Source organism: Heterocephalus glaber, unplaced genomic scaffold (assembly GCF_053883595.1).
Source record: "Heterocephalus glaber isolate CG9 unplaced genomic scaffold, H.glaber_assembly_v1.0 deba00001504, whole genome shotgun sequence".
Classification (NCBI taxonomy): Eukaryota; Metazoa; Chordata; class Mammalia; order Rodentia; family Bathyergidae; genus Heterocephalus; species Heterocephalus glaber.
Genome location: NW_028258324.1, coordinates 21609865 through 21634323, shown reverse-complemented (window position 1 = coordinate 21634323; position 24459 = coordinate 21609865). Strand labels below are relative to the sequence as shown.

Genomic DNA, 24459 nt, shown 5'->3' with positions numbered 1-24459 from the left:
TGTCTTAGCTTAATATCAGGAATTAGGGGCTTTAACTACTGTCTTGGACATGGCCTATATTAATGCTTCTCATAGCCTTACTATTTAGATCTTGTATATTTAACCTCTTACTCAAATTTGTTTCTTCTTGTTTTACAGCTATCAAACTACTGGTTATGATATGACCATAGTTCAAGATCAGAATCTGCTTCCATGTTCATGGACCATCAAGAAATATTCAGAGAGGGCCAGGGATTTAGCTCAATGGTTCCAGCACCTGCCTTGCAAGCGCAAGGTCCCAAGTTCAATCCCTGGTACCAAAAAACAAGAAATATTCAGAGGAGGAAGAGCTCATCTCCTTGAACTCCTAGACTTGTCAGGGCAAGACTCCTTAGTCTCTGCATAGGTAGGGCCAATGCCCCTTTTCAGCCATAAGTAGCTATAGAAGATGGAATTTCCTTCTTTGACTCCTCGCAAAGATTTTTAGGGACTAGGGCTCTCAGATCTGAATAGTACAATTAGAACAAAGGATTGAGTGATTCATTCCCTTCCCTCCATTCAACTGTAAACACCACCTTAATGGTTATCCATGCTTCCATTGCCTTAAAAGAGGTATAAAATAAAAATAACAAAAGCCTACGAGGTTGCCATGCCCAAAGTGGCAGAACACTGATACCAATGAGAGATGCGGTGAGAGGCACCTAGAGTCAGAGGTGCCTGACTCTTTAAATACTGGAAGCTTGAGTTACTGAGTGCCATTTTCCCTTTTGCCTATTCCTGCTGAAGCAGGAAGTTGTAAGGACCCCAGATGGAGCCCTCTAACATGGAGCTAGGAACAAATTTGTTTTATTAGCCCATGGCTCAGTAAGGGATTTAGTCCTCTTGAGAGCCCTGAATAAACTTTTGCTCTTCTTTATATACCTCTTTTTACATCTATGAGGTTTAATTTTATTGGAGTTTTCCTAGGAATTTGGCAAGTAGGATTTACACAAGGCAGAGGAGCAGAGGATAGGTGGCAAACAGTCTTGACAGGACTTTTTGAGTCCATTATGGTCATTTGGAGAGAGATTATAGAAGTTGTCACAGTTACTCAGGTGCATTCCACAAAGAGCATAGTTACTCAATTAACCCACAGTTTCTCAATAGCATAGTTAACCCATAGTTTCCCAATTCCATACAGAGAGGTGGTTTCCTCTCACTGGTGCTACTATCTGGTGATCTTCAATAAACATAGTTACTTACTACATACTATGGGGTATACATTTGGCAGTTCTTTTCTCCTTGTACACAAAAATGTGGACTATTTTTGGTTCATTCAACTGTAACACTAGGAAGTTTCTAAACTTACTCTACCCATAGAATTAATTTGCAGGTTTTGTGACTCCCATCCAAAGAAAACAATTTTCAGAAAACATCAGTAAGTGTCATAAATAAATTTATTACACAGAAAATTTAAAAGTACATATTCAAAGAAATAGAGTTCCACCCTTTGAGAGAGAGAGATAGTATAATTTGTATATGGGAATATTTATGTGTTTTTGGCTGTGGAAATCAGTGGAATTTGTTAATTTTGGTCTTGGATTGGAAGATGGGTGAGGATGGCTCATGCGCAGAAAGATAATGATCCATTCATAAGGGAAAGCTTATTTTCCACCTGAATGGTTCATTCATAGGTGAAAGGTTATTTGTAGGTCAATTCACAGTTGAAAGAGGACCATTTGCAAGTAAAAATGGAATGGCTGTTCATATACGCAGGTGAAAGGGAATTGCTCACACTTACTGAGTTCTGAACAAAGAGAAATAGAATTAAATTGTTTCTGTGTTCTGAAACTACTACAGGTACCACAATGGGGTCTGTTAGAAAACCCCTCTCCATCCACTTGAGTTTCAGCAATACCCCAGGGCCAATCTTTCCTGTGTTCTAACAAGGCAGAAAATAAAATAAAGACCCAGGAAATCTCTAAATTTCCAGGGTAGAGCACATACAAGTTGTATCTTATGATCTGACTTGCAGTAATTTTTTCCTCATTCAAACCTTATTAAAGGTTAATAAATATGGACTGCATCTACTACATGTAATATAATCAGAATGAAGTCTGGGACACCCATATTTGCTGAAGGCCTCTGAGGATGACTCAACACCATGTCACTCATTCCTGCCAATGATATCTAGAGACTGATGAGAAGCACACTGCCTAGAGTGCACATCTTTTAAAATCTGAAAGTCTGATTTTTCTGTGTACTGTGTTATGCTTTTATTTCCCCTTGTTCTGACACCACTTTTCTGCTCATGCCTGCCCTGAGCACATTTTACCCTTATCAATAAATGTAGCTGCTTTTTCTTTTACCATTAGATATATACTTAACAATTCTTTGCTTGCCATACACAAGAGCCTGGAATTTGTCAGATCCACTGGATCCACCATGTGATGGCATTTGTTGAGCCAGCCAGGAGATACCAGCAGATATGAGAAAAATACCAACAGATAATATGAGACATCAGCAGACATCAACAGCCAAAAGAAGCCCAGCCAGAAAGGAAAGTAGCTCCTCTGTTTAAGGAGATTTTCTCTCTTGTCCTTTTTCCAAGCAAACAAGGGTGCTTATTTTGGACATGGAACAGATTTACAGAGACAGGATATGACCAAAGGCTTTGTCCTTTGGAGGGGGATGGGTGGTCCTGCTGATCAAGTGGGGTTGTATTTTGCTCTTGGTCCTTGCAGTATGGAAATTTCTCTTCAATAGCCATGGCTCCCCATTCCCCTCTGAGAATGTACTTGGATTGAGTAGAAGTGAGGTGGCCAACTTACATATGCCCTTGTCCCCAGACCTAGTCAGGGAAATGGGATTGGGACACTCTGACCTGTATAGAGTGCTTGATGTTTCACTTGGGACCAGGAAATATGCATCTGGTTTGCCAGATGCTGTTGATTCTTTTTAAAGGGAAGAGTTGGCAACATGCCCTGGACTGTTTAGATAGATTTGAGTGGCCGCTTGGATAATGGCCACAGATGTTTGCAGAGCCCCATGGGTCCATATGCTCACAGTGAGTGTGTGGCCTTCTATTGTTTTCATTCCCCCTCTATCTTGGGAGGGATTCCAATTCATTTCTCATCCCTATTCCCACCCCCCCCCAGGCTTTCATCAATCAGAAAATTCAAATTATTTGACTTTTGTGTGCTGGTAAACTGAGGGAGACAAAGAGTTGCAAAGTAGAGCATCTAGTGTTTCCTTATGTGAGGGGAACATAAAACTGTGGTCACTAAAAAAGGTAGTTTTTACACTGGCAGAAATGGTGGCTAGCTGGCAGATATTGAGAGCCATTCTCCCTAATTTTGGGCAAAAATCATTTCATGATTAAATTATGATTAGGGCTGTCTGAGGCCTAATGTCCTTGCCCATGAGCCAGCTATGGCATGTGGAAACATGTCTGTTTTGCCTCTGGTCACAGCTGAGGCCTCAATGGTCCTGTGATGCTGTGATGCTCAAGGGCAAGATTACCTCAGCTGAAGACATTCTGGTTCTTTGAGAACCAAGTAGTAATAAAAAAAAGTTTCACCTGGGGAGGGACAAATTCCTTATCAGTTTAACTCATCCCACCTACTGTTGTAAGAATGTTTTGCTCATTTCACTGTCCTCTTCATCATAGATCCTCATCAACATAGGATTACCACTACTTTCTGATACTCCTTCCAATTATTGTATGAGCCCAGTAAATAGTAGCAAGCTCTGAGTGTCTTTGTCTTTGCCTGCTCTGAGGCACTGACCTCCCGGTCCCCCATGTACTTTGAAATTACACAAGCCTCTAAGAAAGAATAGTCTTAAATAAATGGTGCTAGAAAATTGAATAGCCACATGCAAAAAAATTAACCTTGGCCCTTATCTCCCATCTCTTAAAAAAATTAACTCAAAATGGTTTAGAGACTTAATTGTAAGAACTGAAACAACAAAACTGCTAAAAGACAACACAGGGGGAAGGCTTCAGTACATTAAATCAGACAAGGAAATTTTGACAAGAACTCCAAAACACAGAATGTATGCACAAATTGACAAATGAGATTGCATCAAACTACGTTGCATCACCTCAGCAAAGGAAATAGTCAATAGAATAAAAGGTCATCCTTTAAAGGGAAAAATATTTGCAAACTATGTATATGACAAAAGTTTAATATCCAAAATAGATAAGGAACTACAAAAACTCGGGAGCAAATTGATGTACAACCTGATTATACAATGTCAATAGACTTAAATATACATTTCTAAAACAATACATTCAAATGGCAAATAAGTACAGGGACAAACACTGGTCATCACTAATTATCAGTGCTAATCAAACCATAATGAAATATTACCTAGTGGCAGTAAAACTGACTAACAAAATGACAAAATGTAAGTGGTGAAGAGGACATAAAGGGAAACATTTTTACACTATTGATAGTAAGGTAGGATAGAAGAAATAAAAATAGGTAGAAAGGAGACAAGAAAAATCATAATTTTAAAAATAAATACTTCAGCATCAGGAGAGGAACTCAGTGGAAAAAAAGAAAACCCTAAGGTTCTTAAAAACACAATAAGCCTTGGCTTTTTTTTTTTTTAACCTGTAAATGGACTTTGACAATTCCTTTTTTACTAGAAAATGGGTCTTAGCTACACTTTTTCATTTATAAATTGGTATTTTTTCTATCACCAGATAGCTATCATCTGCAAATTGGCCATCACCCTCTTTCTCTGCAGAAGAGGACAACCACCTTTCATTTACTCTTTCCATAGATTCACAGATCCCACAGATTTCCACTACAATGTCCCCATCAATATACCAGCCTCAAAATATAACGTGCTTCTCTCTTGAGAGCCAAGACTATTTCTTTGAGTGTGTACTTTTAAAATTCTGTTTATAAATTCATTTATTCTTCTTACTCTCTAGTCCTGAAAATGTTTTCCACAATGGAAGTCAACTTATTCAGCAGATACACTATGTTTAGGCTCCCCATCTCTGCTTTGAGATCCTCATAGGATCCTGTCTTGTGCTAGTAGAAATTTAATTTAATACAGTCATTATGAAAAATAGTATGGATTTTTCTCATAAATAAAAGAATAATAGCTATATGATGCAAAAGTCCTATAGCTGAGTATGATCCCCAAAATGAAATTCGTATATTGAAGAGACATCTGCATATGCAATTTTATTGCAGTAGTATTCACAATTGCCAAAGAATGAAATTACCCTACTGTCCATCAACTGAGTAATTAAAAATGTGTGGCACATAGATATAATGGAATGTTTCTTACCAGAGAGTGAATATCTGTCTTCCATAGGAGAGGGTTCTAAAAATATAGATAGCGCAATTCAGAGTATGGTGTGTTGCTCCCCTCCACTAACTGCTAGACCACTTCCCTCCACTCATATGAACCTTGGCAATGCCTCAGGGCCAACCCCTTGACTTTTGTCCTGAGGCCTATTACCTGGAGGCTGAGGTAAAGAAAAAAAAGATATTTGGGCCTGCCCAGAAAAATTCTGAAACTGCAAACAAAGATGCATGCATGCCAAATCTTCTAGCATGACCTACCGTGACCTTTGTTCACCTGAAGCTCATTGAAGGTTCATGCATATGAACTGCACCTCATACATCCAATTAGAATGAATTATGGAAAAGGACATGCAGAATAGACACAGCTGACATGACACAGCACTCTGTCAATGTTTTCAATCACACTGTGAGTGACTCAATGAGAGGCATCCTAGACTTGGTGCAACAATTTAAATCCCTAAATGCAAAAATATCATGGGTTGTGCTGTTTTCTTTTCACCAGCCTGAGCCATTTATTTGGAGTGAACTGTTGCCTGATTAAACTTTGCTGCTCTTTCCTTACCATTGCGTACCAGGTCCAATTATTTGATCATCAATCACAGAAACCTTAGAACTCATCCAGGAACCCACTACTTCTAGTAACACGAGGAAATTCCTAAAATCACTGTGCACAAAGAAGTTGTAGAATTGCTGACTTCTGTCTCAAAAAACTATTTTTCAGGAAACATTGATATAGAGGGGAAAATGTAACTCCCAAATTGCTAGATATCAGATATGCCGAGTTTGTGCTCCCCAAAATCAAAGAATGAATTTTAAGCAACAACATAGGTTATAAGCAGGAAAAAAATTATTGAGAGATAGCTCTCAAGACACAGAAGGGGACCCAAATGTGGGTTGCCATGGACCCCACTTCTCACAGGAAGATTTTTAAAGCAAAACATTGAGACAGGTACAAAATCACGAGGTGCGTACAATGCAGGTCTAAACTATGATCAACCAATAACATTACAAGTATAGTGATGCAGGTAATGTTGACCCAGTGGGGAAGCAGGTCACATAGCAAGGGTATATGGAAAGACAAAGACTTTTTTAGGAAAGGAGGGTTCACGAGGTCTTGGTCATCCACCTGGGCAACTGATGTATATTTAAACTTTATTGGACCAGTGATATCAATTAAAATATAATCCTCAATTTATTGGTTATCCTTCAGGAAACCATGTACCCCTGGCCATTCCATCTTTATCTTGAGTTCCGGCACATGACAGATGTGCTTCTAGCCACAGTTGTAATGTATTCTTATCTTCTGCCCTGACTCTGTGGAGGGCCTAGCCTTGTCTGACGGCCTATTAACATTTTTACCTAACTTAGCTGTTTATAATAATATCAGTAAGAGACATAAAGGGACTTATTAGACAGAAATTTAAAGTTTTCATTCAAAGAAATAGAATGAAGGTCCAAGATAGTGAGAGGTAGATAGATAGATAGATAGATAGATAGATAGATAGATAGATAGAGGCAGCCTCCAGTTTGGAGCTGGGAATATTTATATTTATGTGGTTTTGACAGTGGAAATATGTGGAATTTGTGTATATATAGGAAGTTTCCCCTTGGTTCTTTGGAAAAACAAGGGTCACTCATACAAAGAAGATGAAAAGATGGTCCACAAACAGGAAGTTATGATCTATTGATAGAGAAAAGTTTATTTTACAGCTGAAAAGAGGTGGTCTATTCACAGGTGAGAAAAACTTATTTGCAAGTAAAAAAGGAATGGCTTAACCTATTTGCAAGTGAGAGGGACTTGTCCAGGTTTATTAGGCTCTGAGAGAAAAGAAAAAGAAAAAAAAAATGTAAACTAGACTAGTGTCTTGAAGTTGCAGTTTTCATTTTTTAAATTATGTTTTTTTTTAATATTCTTTCTAGCTCTCTTTATTTCTTCCACCCTACTTGAAAACCAAACATCATTATTGTTATACAGAATCCACTTGTCAAAAATAGGCTTTTGAAAGGAAAGTTTATTCCAGTAAACAGGAACTACAATCAGGGACTAAAATCAGGAGATTCTAGCAGCTAGCTGGGAAAAGCAGTTTATCACATCTGTGTGGGGATGGGCTGATACTGGGAGAGAGAGCAGCAGCTAGCTGGGAGAAATTTCATCTGTGAGTGGATGGGCCAGCACTAGGAGACAGATATTAGTAACTAACTGCAAAAGGAATTAGGCTTACATAGGTATTGTAGGGCAAAGGAATCTGGGATGAAATGTTTATGATTTGGATGCCCAAGGATGGTCTGCTCAGATGTATAGACAATTGCTGGACTTCTAGGCAGCAGGGGAGTTGTATACTTCATTTTGAATCCACTTTCCATATTTACTGAGAAGCTACTGTTGCTTGATGAAGGCAACCTATCTACTTCATCCTGTTGGTTTAGGCCAAGTCTGACAATTATGTTTAGCGAATTTAACAAGGCAAAGAAAGACATATTTCCTATTGAGATAGAAGTTGGGGTGTGGCTTAGACTCCTAGGAGTCTAAAATGACAGACTCTAGTGAGAGCTTGCTACCATGGCTTTCCCCATGTTAGCCCACCCTGTGTTCCCTAGGGTATACTTTTGTTTTATTTGAGTTTTAATTTTTCCTCTTTTACTCACCTAAATTTATCCCCTGCCTTTCACTTTTACCTTTCCAAATAAACCTTGACACCTTTTTTGTTGTTGTTGTTTATCTTGTTCAATTCATGGTTCAAGATGAGAAGATCCTAGAAACCACCTCCAGAAGGAGACTCCAGCACTCTAAAACCTGGTAACAATATGATTTAACTCATGAGAAATCCAAAAAATTTGGACTAATGGAAGATGAGTAGTATGCTGACTACATGAGTCTGAGGAGCGTAAAAGGGAGGATGAACAGTAGAGAGGTTGTTTCATAGGAATAAATAAGTAATTTTTTTAATAGAAGAAGAAAAAAAGTAACTACAGGAACATAAGCCACACTGTCTTTGTTTACTGAGTTTTAGAGTACTGGAGCCTCCTTCTAGAGGTGGCTTCTTGGTTCCTGAACAAAGAATTGGTCAAGACAAATGCAAATGGTAGCAAAGTTTTACACTTATTAAAGGTAGGAAAAGGAACAGGCTTTGCAGAGCACGTTTGGCCATCTGTAGGAGAGAGTGGGCTGTTGTTTGACAACACAGTAGCAGAGAACTCAATGTTCAACTTTTTTTCGTGTGTGTTACTCACTCTTCAGGCTGATGTCAGCTCTAAGCTATCCTATGGGAAACCTGCTGGAGTTCTCAAAAGAAGTCCACATGCAGAGTTTTGGGAGCTGTTTTGCATATGTGTCCTGGGATTTTGAAATTAGCTGGTCATACCTACCTCCCCAGCCAGCTTTGCTACACCCTAATCTTCTGTCTTATTTCCTCTGTGAGACACAAGTCTTCATAATTTTTTAAGGTGTGCTGAGTGAGTAGAAGTCTCTCTCTTCATATAGTTATTTTCTACTAAAAGGAGCTATAGGTCCTATCTATTGGGGATTATGAGCTCTCCAACTACTTTGTGGTGCTGCAGCTTACTGGCTGGGTTGAAAAAATAACCTTTCAGAAGACAATGAGAAAAGAGTGACTGCTGTGCTGTCTGTTCAGTGAGAGAAAGTACCTTTACTCTTAAGTTGGGGATAGGGAGCTTAAATGTAGGAGTAAGTCAGATTTCCATGATTTCTATGGAGGAGAAAATATGGCAAAGAAGAATGTCAGATAAATTATAGGGAGGGACCATTTCTCATGTAGGATTTTTATAGCTTGTCACTACATCTCTTGAAAAGGATCAATTTGATGGTTTCTCAGAAACTGGGAATAAGGCTAGGGTCTTAAGGAGCTATAAGGATGCCTTCCTTGCTTCCCTATCAGCCTTTTGATTTCTCAAAGACATGTTATTCATGTCTCTTTGATATCCATTGCAATGAGTGACAGCAACCTGCTCGGGAAGATAGTCCAGCTTTTGAGCTGTAGAATTTCTTGCTTGCATTTCATAGATGATTGCTTACTACTCAGAAAGCTCCTTTCTTTCTAGATTGCTGTGTGGGCTTGTGGCACACAAAAAAAGGCATATATGGGCCTTTTCTCAATACAAATGCCTAAGTAAGATGTTTGAGCTCTGCTTTTTGACCAGAGTTCCCTGGAGGAAGGGCTTTGGCTTTGATGACCTGTTGTGAACTGACAACTACATAACCTGCCTTTCCATGTCCTTCTTGGACAAAGCTCCTTACATCAGTAAACCACACATTCTCAGGGTCTTGGAGGGGCAGTTTTCTGATATCATGACTGCTTCATTGGTCTGAGAAGTCACTTGTTCACAAGAGTGGCTAACTTCTGAGCCTGTAGGCATCAAAGAGGCAGGAGTAAGAGTAGCATAAGTTTTTATAGTAACCGCTAAGAGTATGGCCTGGCATATTCACAAAAGGTAAAATTTGAATTTGCCTTTGCTGGAATTGGAGAATTGCTACCAATTTTGATAGTAAATCTCTTCCTAGTAAGGGAGTAAAACATTGTGAGACAATTAAAACCTCATTGGTGAATATTTGACCTTCAAATTGACATGTCAAAGTACAAGTAAAGAAGCTCTGACTAGGTCTTTCCTTGACCCCAATTGTAGCCATAGATCTAGAGAAGGGTTTTACAGAGAAGGAAGTTAAAAACAAAAGCCAAAGGAATTGAAATTGCTTACCTGTGAATTTAGGATTACCTAGATTTTCTTGCAGAAAATATAGCTATTGATGGACAGGAGCACTGCAAGTGTCCTCAAATGTCTTTAGTCTGTTTATCAGAACAGAGAGTGAGGGCTTTGCCTGGAGTAGGCCCTCTCTGGGAGCAGGGAAAGTAAATCCTACAGTTCAATGAGTCAGGCACTTTGGCCACTTGACATATGGATCAGGGCCTGGGCAGTGGCTTGCTACAGTTGTGTACCCAGTGTCCAGTTTTCCTGGAGTCCATGATTGGTCCTAGGTTTTCACTTGGTTGCCTTGAGTGTTCTTAAAGCATTGACAATTGTGACAGTTATAATTTTGGTATGCTTTTTTTCTCAGCCTTTCTCTATTTATCATTATTTACATTCCAATTGTTGAACACAGAAAAGGCTGTGTCCAGCAATTGGTCCATAGGCCCCTGATCACCAATCTGCAAATCTACAAGTCTTTTGAAAATATTGTGTCTTGCTGAGGCATTAGCCTCTGGTGAAATAGGTGGGAGAGACTTATATCTCTCTGAGAGACTTGTAGGCATCTGAGGACAAGATCTTCAAAGATATAATTTTTTTCCCCTCTGGAAGCTTCTTTAAAATGCTAAAATTTCTCTGGCCGAGCAATAAACCCAAATGTATTGCTAGAAGAATTTGAAAGCTGTGGTGCAATTATGGTAAGAAATAGCAACAAGATTCTCAAATCTAGCTCAACTCTTTATGAGAATCATGCAAATCCACACATTAAAGGCAAAACAGAAGAAAAGATGAGAATGTTTTTAGCATAAAACTCATAAAGAAAATATAAGGTATATACAAGAGATACAAAATCATTGGTTAATATGTTAAAGGCTCTAATGGAAAATGTGAGATAGTAGGTTAACAGTTGAGCAATTGCAGCAGAGATAAAATAAAACAAAGAAACAACATCATAAAATCTATGAGAAAATAAGGACATTCACTTTCCATTTTTATTCCACAAAATATTGGAAGTTTAAGCCACAGCAACTGGAAAAGATAAAGAAATAAAAGGCATAAAATAGGAGGAAATGTAGTGAAATGACTTCTATATGAAAGTCACATGTTTCTATATGCAGAAAAATCCACTAAAATCTGCTTAGAACTCATTATAAAATCAGTAAATTTGAAGATACAAAATCAACATTTTTAAAACAGTGAATTTTTATTTACCACTAATGACACTGATGAGAAAGAAATCATGAAGAGTCCCATTCATAATGAATACAACAAGCAAGCAAGCAAACCAACAAAACTCTCAGAATAAATTTAACCAATGAAGAGAAAGACTACTACAATAAAAATCACAACTCTGATGAAAGAATTAATCAGGATACAAAAACACAGAAAGATCTCATATATTCATGGATTGGAAGAATTATTATTGGTAAAATAGTATACTAACCAAAAAATTAGATTCAATATAATTTCCAAGAAAATAACAATTCATTCTTCACAAAACTAAAGGAAATCATAAAATGTGTATGAAAGCACAAAAGACTCCAAAGAGCCAAAGTAATCTTTGGTAAAAAGGGGAAGAGTATGTGTTATACTACCTAACATCAAACTATGCTACAAAGCAGTAGTGATAGAATTAGAACAGACCCACAGGTACAGTATCGCATGCTCAGAAATATCGCCATGCATGTATAAGCCAACTGATTTTCTTTTCTTTCTTTTTATTTATTTTTTGAGAAGTGTCTTTTTTTGAGAAGTCTCTTGCTATGTAGACCAGGATGATCTCTTACTATGCAGCCCTGGCTGGCCTTGAACTTACAGCAATCCTCCCTTTTTCAGCCTCCTGAGTGCTGGAAGTATAGGCATGTGTACTATGCCCACTAGTCAGCCAACTAATCGACATTTATTTGCCAAATGTGCTAAAAAAGGCAAGTCACACCTCCAGTGACTTGCCTTTTTTGACCATACCCCACCTACCAACAACACAGCAATGAATGCTCATAATTCAATCATATTCCAAAAGTCCACCCTATGCTTCCATGAGGCTTTGCAGGGGCATCTTAGGTATAAACAACAGAATCTCCCATGTTTATTGCAGTAATATTCTGATTGCCAAGAAATAAAAACACTCTAAATGCCCATCAATTGATGAATGGATAAGGGAAATATATTATATATACTCAATGAGATATTCAGATATAAAAAGAATTAATTCCTGTCATTTATGACAAGATAAATTAAATTGAAGATTGATATAGTAAGTGAAATAAGCTAGCCACAGAAAGACCAGCACCTCATGATCTCAATCTTATGTAATATCTGAAAATGTTGATCTCTTACAAGTTGAGGATAGAATGGTGATCACTTAAAGTCAGAGAGAGTAGAGGTAGAAGAGAGATGATCTTTAAATACTAACTTTCCTCAGTAAGTAAGTGTTTATAAATTTGGATCTGAGGAAAGTTTGGGTGGTAAAAAGTGTAACATTGATTTGAAACCAAATACTTTACACCAGGAAAAGAGGAAAGTTGCATTTCAGGTATCTCAGTAAGCAGTTTGACCCCACTCTTCACAGGCTCAAAGCTGCAAAATTGTAAAGCTTTCATTAAGAGTGTCACTGAGGCCACTGCTTGAGAAAAGCCACCTAGGGCACTGATTTCTACATAATTTCTTTCACAGTGCTCAGTCAGCTAGGTAATTGGAAGCCTCTATCCCAGTCATGGTTCAAGGGGGCACAGCTACTGCTTGAGAAGGTGGAAGGCCTTGGTGTCATCCATGTGGTGCTAGTTACAGGAATAAAGAATGCAAGAATTGTGAGGTCATGCAAGCTTCCACTCAGATTTCAGAAAGCTTTGTAGACCAAGCATGTGGTCCTTTGAGAGAGGTGCATGAAGTTGTGGGAGTCAAGTTTATTGTTTTGGAGATCCCAGAAAGTTGAAAATGCCAGGAACCTGTAATATGCTGAAGGTCAGAGGCAATGTGCAGAGCCATCAAAGAGAGTTCATGTGAGCTACAATTAACATAGGAATGGAGCCACTCACTACTTTTGAAGTTCAAATCTTGTTGCTCCAAGTTGCCCCAGGTACAGGATGTGGAATTGTACAATATGATATTTTTCCTTCTGGATTTTGGTCTTGCTTTGGTGCCATTCCTTTTGATCCTACCCTTTGTGTTGGTCTCCTATTAATCACGTTTGGAATGGAAAGTCTACCCTGTGCCATTGTATGTTGGAAGTGTAAAACTTTTTGATTTTTACAGGCTCTCATGGCTAAGAGTTTGCCTTGAATCTTGGAGGAGATTTTGGACTTTTCAGCAGTGCTGGAATTTAGCAGTTTGCCAAATCTTAAATGGGCTAAATGAGTTTTGCTTGAGAGATCCACGTGAACTTTTGTAGACTATGGGTAGACTGTTACTTAGATTAAGAGTGTCTCTGAAAGGCATTATGCACTCACAGGTAGGGCCTGGTTATAGGCAGGTCACTGGGATATGTCCTGGAATGGTCTATCCATCTCTTTTGCTCTCTCCTTCTCTCCCTGCTTCCTGGCCACTGTGTTGTGAGCAACTATCCTCTTCCCAGGGCTTCCAACCATGTCATTTCTGCCTTGGAGCCACCCAACTATACACTGTAAACATGACCCCAAATAAACTTCTCCACCTTTCATTTGTGGGTGTCAGGTACTTTGTCTCAGTGACAAAGAAGTGACTAAAACATAGTGCCACTTTAGTATACTGTGTACAATTTTATGATTTTAGCTATCTGTTAAATTTTTTAAATTAAAAAGTTAAAAATTCAAATGGAGTTGATAGGAATGAAGACATGGTAAACTCAATGAAGAATATCTTCAATAAATTCTTCAGATGTTTAAAATAAAGTATGAATTTACAAACTATGTAAAAGTGAAATATATAGCCAGAATAATGAATTAATGAGAGAGAGGCATTGGAATATATTATTATAAGATTTTGTATTCCATGTAGAGAATTATAATGTTATTTGATCATATTGACTCTTTTTTAAATTCAATAAGTTTATTGGTACATTTTAGGTATACAGTATGATGACATGCATCATTGGGAACTTTGTACCTTTACATGATGTGTCTTGGTTCTTATTTTTACCCCATTCCCCTGCCCTTCCTTCCATCTCTCCACCACTCCCTATTTACAAAGACTTTGTTTCCAGTTTTTCCTTTTCTCATATTTATTCCTTTCCCTTCCCCCACCCCTCCTACTTTCCCTTCCCTTTGGGCCTCACACCAGAGAAACTATTTGGTATTCAATAATAATAATTCACATGGTAAACATTAACATAGAAGTCATTATGAATAGTAAATATGTACTGCAAGTAAAATTGAATTATCAAAATGAAAGAGGCAGAAATAGCTAAAAAGAAACAACAGATGAAGGAAATAGAAAACAGCAAGAAGTAAAGAATTTTAATCTAAATTTTCTAATTACCACATTACATATGAAGGACATAGAGTGACAATTTAAAGACAGACTTTCAAAAGAAACCTAAAAAGTCCAGCCAACGATACGCTATTTACAAGGAACACATTTTCCTTTTTATTTTGTTTGTTTGTTTATATTTGTGTTGCTAAGTATCGAACCCAGGAACTCATGCATGCCCTTCTAATGTTCTACATTGAGCTACAAGGCAACCCAGGAACAAACTTTAAAAGCACAGTTTAGTTTAAAATATATATATATATATATATATATATATATGAATGATACAAATTAGAAGGAAGTTGGAGTAGCTATAGAGATATTAAACAAAATAGATTTCAAAACAATGAATTAAAAAGTAGCATTAGAGAAATATTTTAGAATATTAAGGAGATCTGTTTTCAAAGAAAAAAGTAATAATAAGCAAGTAGGTACCTAAATAGTAGTAAAAAAGTTAATATCTAAGAGGTCTTTAAAATATATGAAGCAATAACATGAAATACAGAGGAAAAATACATAAATTTTCAATTATATTTGATGTCTTTAACATTGTTAGTTCAGTAAAGGTCTATGTTATATAGTGATGGGAAATGAAATATGTCTTATTGGGACAGAAACCAGAGGGAAAATATTGACTAAAAGTCAGAGAACAAGATAATTTGGCCATTGATGAAATGTTTCAATAACACGACTATTTTATTAGATATATGGATCATATTTTACAAAATTCAAAGTAGTCTAAACAGCAAGTGAATTTTATTGTATTCTTTGAATGACACAGTTCTAAAATAAGTTTATCATATTTAATGATCCACATTTTTCATTGTCAAAGAAATAAGGGAGAAAGCTAGATAGAATGAATCAAGAGTATGGAAGGAAGCATTTGTAACTACCATATCTGTAGTTATGATTGTCAATTCATATTTCCAACTAGTGGAATTGGCTTCAAGAAGTAATTAATCATGAGTCATCAATAAATTTTTATAATTTAAAACAATGTTTCAACTATCAAAAAGAGTATTTTAAAATTTAGCTCTATTTAGAGATGGAAAGCTCTGTTCTCCTTTTTTAAAATAATGAACAAAAGTATGTCTTGATTTTTTATGTCATAAGTAGCTTGATTACTTAACTATAAGTTTCATAGAAACACAGGGTTAATGACAAATCTCTTACAACATCTCAAATTGATCAATTATCTAAGTAGATGGGGTTTTTCAAAAGTCATATTTTAACATTTGTTTCATTGAATTTTATAAAATAGTTTTTAAAATTCTTTTTTTAATTCAACATTCCAATACCCTCTTCAGTGAGGTGCAAATGCATTTTCAAACACTTCATAACGTATTCTCTTATTATTACTATGAAACAAAAATGATCTGAATATTTGTTTTGGTATTTAGAATTTTGTTCCATAGTTCTATACCCAGAAAAGATGTTTTAACTTACACATTTTGTGTTAAATTTATCAGTTTATTTTAGAAAAGAAAAATGTAAGAATTCATGTTATAGATATGTTAATTTTCCATATTTGAAACATCTTTTAGGAATATGAGCATAACTACTTGCACATGAAGTGATAAATTCATAACATAAAATAACTAGAAATTGCTGCAGTTCATTAGTAATTGCTTTACTTGATAGATACAATTTAACATAAATCAACTCTTGCAGCTTTTACATTTTAATGTAATCCTTGTAGAGATAAATACATCCTTAATCAGGGTAATGCAATACAACTACAAAATAAACATTTGATTAGTACACTTAAAATTCAATGTGATAAATAACTACCAGGTTAATTAATAAGGAATGCACATTTGATACAGGTCTTTAGTTGAGGCTACTTAATATTAGACAGAAAAATTAAGCTCGTGCTGGATGCTTTTTACTTAGTTCTTTGAAACAACAAATGGCATTAACTAATGAAAATCTGAAAGCAAATTACTTTAACTGAGTTGTCTTGTGGAATGTTTTTATATTCTTTGCAAATATGGGAAGCTTCAATGTAAAAGAAACACAATCATTGATGACAATTTTCAGACAACTGTTTACAAAAATCAGAAAAAACTGCAGTATTCATAAAAATTAATAGAATGCCCTCTATTTACTGACATGAGGAGGTAAGTAGATCATAATGGGATCCATGAATGATAAATTTCATTTTAGTAAATGCAAACTGATGTACAAGAATAGAGGAGTTAATGATGATCTTAAGAAAAATGAGAACTTTCCGAGTAAATGTACTATTACAAGACTATGAGCTGGTTAGGAAAAGAGAAAATAATCTTTTTGAATAAAATTTAACAACTCACCTTTTTGGTCTTTTGGCTAAAATCAAGTGAAATTTGATTATTTATATATTCAGACAATGAAGTTTATTAACTGAATCTTAAAATAATAGGTAGGTGACATCTAATCAAGTGATTACAGTTTTCAACAAAAAGATTGCTTTTTAATAATACCATATACATTAATTTTAATTCTTCCCTGTCATTCTATAACTAGGAATATTCTTTTGGAAGATCCATTGTTGGGCTAATTTACTTATGATTTGCCTGCCACTTCCTGTTCCCCAACTAATGCCTGCATAATTTCTATCTTAAATAAGCTTTAAAAGAAGCCAAAAGTGTTAAGATAATTAGGTAATTAAAAAGTTAGGTTAAAACATGATTTTCTTTTCTAAGAATAGTAGAAAAAACTCATTGGCAATGTTGCTAAAAGTCTGCCTTTCCACTATGTGCTCAGAGTGATTTTTAAAAAATTATCATCTGCATCTTGACATTAAGAATTTGAAATATTTAAGAGGTAATACAGAAATTAATAAAAAAAGAACTTGAATGAAAATATTCACAAAAAAACATTTTTTACTGCAGAAACTCAATTGACAATTTATTGGAGATTCAGTGATACAACTAAAAATGAAATTTTCTATAAATAGTTTAAAATAAAAGTTTAAAAGAAATTATAAGTATTTCTTAACTTTATTTAATTTTATAACATTAAAAAAGTTCATTTTGTGTTTCAATCATTTACTCAACAATAATCTATATTTGATCAAATATTGTGATATATTATTTAATTTTAATAATAGTTTTTATTAGGAATATTAAATGATAGAAGAGTCAAAGAGCCAACATAATGTTCTTATTCTGTTCTAGTTCTTCTTTCTTTGCTTCATTTTTTTCATTTTTCTTTTCATGCCCAGTAATACTGAATATTATAAACATCACTTCTAAATTTTCTCATCTATTTAAGTCCTTATTTTCCTATTAAATTTACATATATATTTTAAAATTCACAGATGATCATAAATTTTATGGCTAGCCAAGAATTTTTTTTTCACTTTTTCCAGTGATACATATATCTTCCTTCCTCGGATTGAAAAGATACCTCACATTTAATTTAATATAGCAGATATTGATTGTGGATTCTTTAGATATATACTCAGGTGTAAAATTGATGGATCATATAGTCACTCTTTTTATATATTTTTGAGAAACTTCCATGCTGTACTCCATACTTATTTACATTCTGTCAGTCATTTTCACCTAATAATTTAAAGAAGAAAAAGTTTATTTTAGCTTCCAGTTTGTAGAGATTTCAGTCCATAGTCAGCTGGCACCAAGGCAGAATAGCATGGTGGTATGGCCTTGGCTAAGAAAAGCTACTCATTTCATGTCATCTATGAAGCAGCCATAGAATGAAGAGAAGAGCATGGAAAGGAGATAAACTTCTCCAGGTCATACCCCAATGACCTGCTTCTTCTAACCAGACCCCACATCCTAAGGACAAGTCAACTATAAGCCCTCATTATCTATTCACTTTCCAAAAGCCTGTTATGAATTCATGAGACTCTTTTAGAACACCTAGATATGCACTATAACACCAACCAATAGTTTACAAGTATTTTCTTTATTTCCTACCTAATACATTCCTTCCATATTTTTGATCATTCCACAAATATATGCACATATTAAAACTTAATATTGTATCTCATAAATGCATATAATAGTCATTGGTCAAGCAAAACAGAAAATGAAACTAGGAAAAAAAAAACCCAGAAAAACCTGTAGCAAATACAAACTGATTCTGTCCAATGGAGCTTATAGTAAATCCAGAAATTCCTCCCCATTGTGTTTACACTCTTCGTAGTTTCTTATTTGTGAATATGGGCTGATCATGGTTTGTTTCTAGCTAGCAGAATATGACAAAACTAAAGGGATTTTGAAAATGTTATTAAAGATTCAAAACAGATGATTTTGAGCTAATACACAGGACGGGCCTGACATAATTGGGTAAACATCCTTAAGAGGTGAAGTGTTTCCACTTTCTCAAGGCAAAAGATGCTCCTTGGCAGCTTGATGAAGTAACTGGCCACATTGAGGAAGGTCACATGGCAAGGGACTGTCAGTAATTTCTAGAAATAACTATTCATCTTCAGAAGTTGAAAGTAACCTGCAGAAGGAAGCCAAAAGAAAGTGATGGTCTTCAGCTATACAATCACAAGAAAATAAATCTGATAACCATCTGAATGTGCTTGGGAAATGGATTCTCCCTAAAGGGATTCTCAGATGAAAATGTAGCCTGACCAAGGAACTAGATTTTAGCCTGGTGAGACACTGAGCAGGAGACTGGCCTGACCACCGAGCCCAAGGGAACTGTGAGATAAAAAATGCACATTGCCTTATGTTCTTGAGTCTGTGGTTATTTTCTGTGTTTAAAAAATAAATACATTCACAAATACTCCCTTTCTTTTCTGGGAAAGGAGACTGGTCTCTCCCTGGTGATCCTTCCCAATGTATACCACCACCATATTCACAGTAGTACAGCCCAGAAAAATTGTTTCCCATTGCTACAATAATTTTGTTAATTTATTTTTAAATCTGCTCTTCACCTACATCTTCATTCATCCCATTTTTTCATAAAACTGGATCCTTCTTAATTTTTCTATGTCAATTTAAGGCTACCACTCTGAAACTCATTCTAATGCACTACATAAATTTACCATCTTTATTCTATGTTTCCAGGTACCTTATAAAACAATAACTTTTACCTGTTTTGTCCAAAATAGTTTTTGTTCCTTTCCTGTTGCTGTAACAGAATACCTGAGGCTGGGAAATTTATAAAGAAGAAGTTTATTTTGACTTAGGGAAATTTATAAAGAAAGAAGTTGATTTTGACTCATGGTTCTGAAAGTTCAAGAGCAGGACAATGGCATTTGCTCCATTTCTGATGAGAGCTCCAAGCTATGCCATGCAGGGTGGAAAGCTAAAGGGAAGTGGATACTGAAAAGAGGCAAAGCACAGAAGTAACCTTGTTTCCTAACAACCCTTTCTTGAGGTAATTAATCTAGTCCCTTGGGAGCAAGATTTCACTCACTCGTAATAGACAGCACCTATACACAGAGGCCTTCTCATTACTCAGTATCTCCTCCTAGGCCCCACTCCCAAAAGAACTACATGAGCTTTGATGGGAACAAATTCTATTCAAACAAGTGAATATTAACCTGTACTCATACTTATTTCATTTATTTATTAGGTTTCAAATTGTTGGACTTTTCACCAAAAAATTTAATTACCAAAGGCCAGTTGTCTTATTGCTTTCTAATTATTGCTTTTTACCTAGTTTTTCTTTAAAGAAAAAAATTAAAACATCTTTTGATAGGTTTTGATGTTTGAGTTTCATGTGAATTATTTTTGAGCATAAGTAGCAAGATGAGTATCAGAATCAGCATTATTTCATTTAAAAAATTTATTTAGTTTTTAGCATTACTGTATTTTTAAAAAGTTATAATGTTAGAATCCAACCCTTGCAACACTTTTCCAAAGTTTAACATAGCCAAATTTGCTTCAGAAAATCATTGGCTCAGATGACTGTTTTTTAGATTCAAATACAAAATAGACTTTATGGCTTGGGTAAAATATCCATTACTGTTAGAAAAATATATCTTAAAGTACCATGAAAACTCAGAGTGAATACCAGAGTATAAGAAGATGCTTACACTGAGAGAAACAAATGTAAATTGAGACAGAGGAAACAGAGATTCATGAGTCCAATCTTATGTTCATTTTAGGGCACAAGATCATTAATAAAAAATGGCAGATTTCTCAAAATATTTGTTTTTACTCTCCTTTATGCTTCAATTATTTTCATAAATTTTTTTGAAGTTATTCAAAACACAATCAAGTGGAGTTCCTTCTGTGGACTGTGAGGAACGCATAATTTTAGCCTGTGAAAACACAAAAGGCACACAGAGCAAGCAGACAGACAACAATAAACAGACAAAGACAAACTTTGGCCAAGTAAAACTTCCGGGGCAGAATGGATTTGGACCCTACCCAGGGAGTTGCTCTTTTGAGGAGACTCTGACCCAGTTAAGTCTGCTTGCCATCGCAAAGAGACTGTAGGTAAGGGAACCTGTGCTGCATCTGGCTTCCTCTTACCAACCGACAGTGCACTAAGAATCATTCGATTCTTACCTTTAGAGGCTTTCCCGATAAACTCCTGTGGGTCGGTTGATTGGCAATAGGGCCCGGCTGGGACCGGTCTACCTGGAGCCCCGGAATACCATCAGGATGGCCTCTCCTTCCGGAGAACGGTGTCCAGAGGGGCCAAACACTGCCGAAGTCCTGGTCTCTCCTAAAAAGAAACAAAGGCTCCAAGATAATAAGCTCTAGAGCAGCTGGCTATCTCGCTGGGGCTTCTAAGAATGTTATACCCAGTGAGAGAGAACCAACCAGAGACTGATATTAAATCCACACCGGAGTTTATTACCGGCCAGGACTCCAGCCGAGCATCTGACTCCAGCCTCAACTGGGGGGAAATTAACATATTTTATACACCTTTGAGGCCAGCAGTTTCTAGGCCCCCTATGGGATAGAACTAGTAAAGCAAGCAAAATGTACAGAAGCGGAAGGTCCTGCTGTTAGAACATTTGTAAAACAATAGTTGATTAATTGTTGTTTCTAAGAGACTCTAAGGGAATAGTGGGGTCAAATGGGACTTCCAGTCCTAGTTCTTTGAGGTATCTCCATACCGATTTCCACAGTGCTTGCACCAGTCTACACTCCCACCAGCAGTGGAGCAGGGTTCCTCTTTCCCCACAGCCCCATCAGTATTTGTTATTGGTTGATTTCATGATAGCAGCCATTCTTTCTGGAGTGAAGTGGAATCTCAGAGTTGTTTTCATTTGCATCTCTCCAGTGACCAGTGATGTTGAACATGTTTTCATGTATTTATTTGCTATTTCTACTTCTTTGTCTGAGAAATGTCTGTTCATTTCAGATGCCCATTTTCGGATTGGGTCTTTAAATTTGGGAGGTCTGATCTTTTTAAGTTCTTTATAGATTCGAGATAGTAGACCTTTGTCTGAGGAAGAGCAGGTGAAGATTTTTTCCCACATTGTGGGTTGTCTCTTCACACTGCTGGTGGTTTCTCTTGCTGTGCAGAAGCCTTTTAATAAGAAGAGATCCCATTTGTTGATTGTTTGTGCTAGTTCACGGGCAACTGAGGTTTTGTTCATAAAATCTTTTCCTACACCAATGTCTTCAATTGTTCTACCTAACCTCTGTTCCAACTGGTTCAGAGTTTTTATTTTAATATTTAGATCTTTAATCCATTTTGATTTTAGTTTAGTGCATGGTGAGAGATATAGTTCTAGACCCCGATATTCCACTGCTGGGGATCTTCTCCAAAGAATTAAAAGAATCATACCACAGTGATATATGTGCACCCATGTTCATAGCAGCACAGTTTGTAATAGCTAAAACTTGGAAACAGCCCAAAGGCCCATCAACTGGAGACTGGATAAAGAAAATGTGGTTTTTTTTAAAAAATGGAGTACTACTCAGCCATAAAAAATGAGAAATTAGAGACATTTATAGCTAAGTGGATGCACTTTGAGGCGATACTCAAGTGAAATAAATAGAACACACATGTATAAATATCGAATAGTTTCTTTGGTGTGAGAAACCAAAAGTGTAAATATGGACTAAATGTATAATAGGTAATGTGAAATAGAAAGAAAAGGTCCAAAGGGGAAGGAAGTGGGAGGGCTAGGGGAAAGAATAGAAGGGAATGGGATTAACACGAGAAAATGGAAAAGTAGGAATAAAATCTTTGTAAATAGGAATGGAGGGATTTAAGGGAGGGCTGGGCAAGGGTGAAAAATAAGAACCAAGAGAGACTATGTAAAGGTGCAAATTTCCAATGATGAATGTCATTATATTGTATACTTAAACTGTACCAATGATTAGAATGAATAATTGTTAATTCAAAATAGGAAGAAAAGGTCCAAAGGGGTAGAGGTAGTGGGAGGGGCAGGGGAAAGGAAAGAAGGGAAAGGAAAAATGCTGAGAAATGGAAAAAATAGAAATAAAGTCTTTGTAAATAGGGAAGGGTGGAGGGGGTGAAGGGAGGGCTAGGAATGGGGAAAAATTGAGAAACAAGATGCATTATGTAAAGGTACAATTCCCATTGAGAAATGTAATTGTGTTGTATACCTACAATGTACCAATAAAAGAATTTAATAACAACAAAAAAGAGAGACTCTAAGGGGGAGGAGGTTTCTAAGCTTCCTCCTTTTGAGTTCATCTAAAGGGCAGGCAGGTGGGTCATTCAGCAGCAATATGGAGTCTGTCTTGCTAACTAGGGTCCTTCACTGAGGGTCTCACAAAAGCTAGCAGGGCTACATCTTTTTCAGAATCAAAATTGCAAAGGAGAAACACTTATTTTTGAGAAGATAGCCTCAGGGCACCATGTTCAAGAATGACTAAGGCCTAGGGAATTTTTTCCTCTGGATTGGGTTCATAGTGCTCAGCAATCTAGACACTCAACCACTATAGCTAGGAGAGAAAGAAGCCTGTCTACTGACCCAGCTGGTTTTGGGCACATGGTGAATGCAAGAGTTGTGAGTCAGAAAGGCTTCCATCCAGATTCCAGAAGGCCTGGGGGTGAGGTACTGTGCTCCCAAGAGGGCATTGTGTGAAGCTATGAGTGTGAAGGTGAAAATGCTGTGGAGACCCCAGAAGATTAGAAAAGTCAGGAACATGGGTCATCTGGAGAAAACCTCAAGGAGTGAGCAAAGCCAGTCCAAGAAAGAAGCCATGAGAGCTCCAACCAATGGCAGTGTCATAGGACTGGAGCCACCCAAGCACTTTGGAGTTCACACTTTGCCACATATTGCCCTGGATGCTGGACATAGATTCAAGGTTTGGCTTGGTGGATTTTGTCCTCCTTTGGTCCCATCTCTTCCTATCCCTCATTTGTATCTTGGAGTGGGAATGTTCATCTTGTCCCATTGTAGGTTGGAAATGTGTAATTTTCTTTTCATTTGTACAGGAGCTCACAGATAAAAGTTTGTCTTAAGTTTCAGAGGAGAATTTGGTCTTGGACTTTACTGCAATGCTGAAACTATGAGGACTTTTGTAACTCTTAGAGATGGACTGAATGCATTTTGCATAAAGGAATGCACATGAGTCTTCTGGGGGTCAGAGGCAGAATGTTATTTCTTATATTTATATTCCTCCCCAAAGCCTCATGCACTGATAGATAGGGTTATTAGGAGGTGACTGGCTGGATCATGGGTGTATGATACTTGACTGGTTTAGCATAGTTCTGGGTGTGGTGACAACAAATAGGTTTGCAGCTTGGATGTAATAAAAAGGGAAAGAAGAAAGTCTTGCTGTTTTTTCCTACTTGCCATGCTAAGGACTATTTCTCCTCTATGATGCCCTTCTGCTATGCTGCACAGAATTGTAGACAGGTGACTATAGGCTGAAACCTCTACAAACTGAGCAAAAAAATAAACCTTTCCTCCTTTAACTTACAGGTGTCAGGTATTTTGTCCACCATGAGAAAGTGACTAAGACACCAGGACTTTTTTTTCAAGTTAGCACCTTAACTATGCATTTAAGAGGCTCCTTATTCCTCACTTTCCTCTTTAAGGCTATCAGCTTCTGGCCTACTGTAGTATAGAAGTAGGACAGCTCCTATTCATATACCTAAGGCCTACTTGCCTCAGTCTGCT

General features: G+C 36.6%; 1 long non-coding RNA gene across 2 annotated transcripts; it reads right to left on the bottom strand.

Moving 5' to 3' along the window:
• Positions 1 to 18325: 18325 nt before the first annotated feature.
• On the bottom strand, positions 18326 to 21335 carry LOC110347690 (uncharacterized). Of its 2 annotated transcripts, XR_002392415.2 has the most exons (3): positions 21170 to 21335; positions 20912 to 21071; positions 18326 to 18887 (listed from the first exon to the last, which is right to left on the bottom strand). It is a non-coding gene; the product is annotated as an uncharacterized LOC110347690 (long non-coding RNA). The 2 variants fall into 2 exon arrangements; XR_015440852.1 differs by lacking the exon at positions 21170 to 21335 and having other exon boundaries at positions 20912 to 21161.
• Between the last annotated feature and the right edge of the window lie 3124 nt (positions 21336 to 24459).